Source organism: Montipora capricornis, chromosome 10 (assembly GCF_036669925.1).
Source record: "Montipora capricornis isolate CH-2021 chromosome 10, ASM3666992v2, whole genome shotgun sequence".
NCBI lineage: Eukaryota > Metazoa > Cnidaria > Anthozoa > Scleractinia > Acroporidae > Montipora > Montipora capricornis.
In genome coordinates, this window is record NC_090892.1 from 19,074,388 (window position 1) to 19,078,139 (window position 3,752).

Here is a 3,752-nt window from a genome sequence, read left to right on the forward strand (position 1 = left end):
CACAGGCAGCCCAAACTCGGTGTACGATTTATAGACTTTGTATGGGAAAATATACTTTTAAGTCTATAAATTCTAAAGTAAGCTGTAAATGCATAAATAAACTTCACTTACCTCTACGTACAGTTGTCCTTGTCTTTTCTGTGCAATCGGAGGGCAAACTGCGTCCGTTTTAGACGGCTTTGTGGCTTACGAATTTTTGCGATGTTGTTAGTTGTCATTTTCCCTCATAACAACTAACGACTAACGGCAAAAATTCGTAAGCCACAAACCTGTCTAAAACGGACACAGTTAGCCCTCCGATTGCACAGAAAAGACGAGGACAACTGTACGTAGAGGTAAGTGAAGTTTATTTCTACATTTACAGCTCACTTTAGCATTTATAAGCTCAAAGTATATTTAAACAACGTCCTTTTTAGCGAAGAAAAGTCCGTCTTTGGTTTTTTTTAATTTTGTTGTAATATTTAACTGAATATTTACATTTCATCTGTCGAGTCAGGAAGCCTTCTCTGTCGGATTCCTGAGAAACGTATCTATTTTGACTTCAGGGTGAACTATTTACACAATCGAGAGGTTGAGCGGCCATTTATTTGAAATCTAAACATCTATGAGCTACAAAAAACAGACTTGCGAATTATCGCAAATCACAATGCTGACAAGCACAAAAGCAGAAGAAATGGTTAAATAATTATGAAGTTTGTTACTATCTGAATGTTTTTGGGTTAGAGTAAACGGTATATTGTCACGCAAATGATGTAATTTCATGACACTCAAAATTCGCAAAAAGCGTGACTTTCATGTAAACAATCTTCGCGCTAGCAAGTCGCAGTAATAAATTGGATTAACCAGGTAGTTAAAGAAATATTGTTGCCTTCCCAAATAAACTTTATTTACACTACAATGACAAAATCGTTTGTCAGAGAGAAAAAACCCTGTCTCCACGCGTATCACATTTCAGCGCAAGTATGCAAATGTGTTAACTCATTTTCACCGCGTCCCGATTCCCGCGATATTTTTCTTCTTTCAAATAATAACAAAAATATTATTTCTCGTCATGCGTTGCACCCTTTTTTGTTCTAATAACCGCTAAAAATAAAGATTTTTTAACGATCTATCCGTAGGTATTTTTTTCATAATTTAATATTCTCTGTCAACATTTGCACAACAATTAAAACAAAAACAGCAACGCACCCAACAAATTTAGTCGCATTTACCTCTTCGTCGAATTCTCATGCGTAACACAGAAATTTTTAGTTACTGTGAAAGTAACCAGATCAGTAGTGCTGTAAGAATAAATCGGTGTTAAGTTTGACTTATATCGAGTTTTAGGATAGTCATACGCACTCTTCCCACGTACTGCTTTCGGAGGAAATAAGCATGGGAGTCGCCCAGACCTGAATTGTGTGCTCTATACTGACGCATCAGTTTTCAAGGTTTCATTCCTCACAATTTGCTTAAATTTATACACTAACGCAGCCTTGTCAACTTTGAGTTTGCCAAAGGGTTTTTTTTTTCCGCGATGCATGATCAGACTACTTTACCGCCGTAATGACGACCAGTGACAGTTGTAGAATTCAGCGTGACGCGTGCGTCATAGACAGTGGTTCAAAGAAAAACATAAAAAACTTGCTTTCTTTTTCATTTTGAAATTGGAAGTGAAATTCTCAGTTAGCTGAAAACTGTTAACTTTCAAAGAAGCTCTTTTTAACGCAGTCTCTCCGACTTAAGTAACCATGAACTGAAAATCTACTCGAAAAACCCGGCTACCTGTACACACCTGTTTCGCGCTTTGAGCTTCTTTTCAGGAAATCACATTCCTGGTTTGCAGATCTAATAAAAATGCATTTATACACACTGCATTGTTAATAGACCCTTTGCATAAATGGCGCCCAAATTTGAATAACAACACTTGATACATCCTTAGCCTCACATTCATGAGAAAAATCCTTTGTCTTGAAACATAAACACGAGGCTAAGGATGTATCAAGTATTTTTATTCAAATTTGGGCGCCATTTATGCAAAGGGTCTATAGAAAGAGTTATTATCGTCACTTTTTCTCCATCCAGCTATTTGCAACCCTTTGGTCAACAATGAAAGTTATCCAGAATCTGGAATTCGGAATAAGAACTAGAACCAAAGTCACTTAAAATGACAAGCGTCTTGCAAACGTTTACTTTTATCTCGCCCAGTAATTTGTCTCATGCTCACTCCTTTTGGGAGGGGATTCATGTAGTAACTTTGGAAGAGCATCCAACTTTTTGGGCTTTTTCTTTTTCTTGATCGTGGGGTGATCATGTTTTTGACATCAAGTATTACAGCAATTGTCCTCGGGCGCTCAATTTTCTTGATTACACACGTTTGTTGATCTCTATGCATTCCTATTCCGGAATACGGTCAATCGAATGCATCGTAACATTGTACGTGCTATACTTATGGAAAAACATTTTATCGCTCGAAAATGGAATGTTGTAAAGTTTGACTGTACTACGTTAAAAAAATGACGAATCATACGCTTATACAAGTGCAGCCAGAAAGACTCTAGTTGGACTCACGGTCAAGACATCGGAATCAGAGGGAAATGATTTCGCTTAACACACGTAGACTGGGTCTGCTCTCGGTCACTCTATAACTTCCTTGATAAGAGAGTTCTTGATAAGAGAGTTCTCCCTGCAACCATGTTCAGCTGCAAGTACAACTGGTTTCCTTCAGAGTCAAATAGCTCCTAAAATGTTAAATGCATTCGATCAGTTTCAAAAGAGAAAATGTTCTGAAACGTGCTGTTGGAGTACATACATTCGTACGTGCTGTTGGGTGTTGGAGTACATACATATCAACGAGATGCTTTATCAACTTTATTCATCTTCGGATTTGAGAGTACCTTACTAAGCCAACGTCTTCGACGTTGAGTTTATTGCTTCCGTAGTAATTTTTGAGCCTTTGCTCGACTTTCACTTTGTTCCGGATTCCGGATTCCAACTTGTAGGCGAACCCGGCTCATTCAATTACACCGCCTTCAATTTCCATACCTTAACAACAAACGGCTACAAGTCAGTTGCTTTTTAGTTGGAAAATCGTGATTGTGAAAATCGTCAGATTGAACATTAACTTTAAAAACTTCCCATCGCGTATATTGTATTCTTGCCACACTCCTATGCCATCACTCCTGTATAAAATGTTGATGAAACTAATACCATCCCATTTTAACCCCTAACATGCAAGCCACGCACACATGCGTCAAAGGTTCTCAGTTGGGCAATGTATGCCGATCACACACCATCACTCTAACACCCTGGGTACCAGCGCCTGATTCTATGGCTGTCTTCGTATGTCTCATGTGGCTGGCAGTTTCAATGTCAATCCTCAGATTAGTCAGGTATGCTTTGATGTGGTTTTTGATTGTGGAAACTTTTCGGTCACACGATCCTTTTTCACTATCGGGGTGTTAAAATTCTACCTTGTATCTTTTGAAAATTGCCTGTGGAACTCTGAACCTTGTACCTCCGGGCTCCGGTTATTGTCCAGCTTATTCCTAGAGTCGCGCGACGATGAGGGTAGATTGTCAATGACTTATGTCAAACAATTCTAAAAACACTAATACAGTCGTGTACAGGTAGGGTGGGAGAACCGGCTGGAGAACGAGGAGGTCGCGCGAGTCCTCGTTATCCCGCCAGTTCTCCGGCTTCCTTCCCCTTCGAACGCCTGTCACTGAGGCTACCTTTTCAGTTGATAATTGCTCATGTCGGAGCGATTCTGC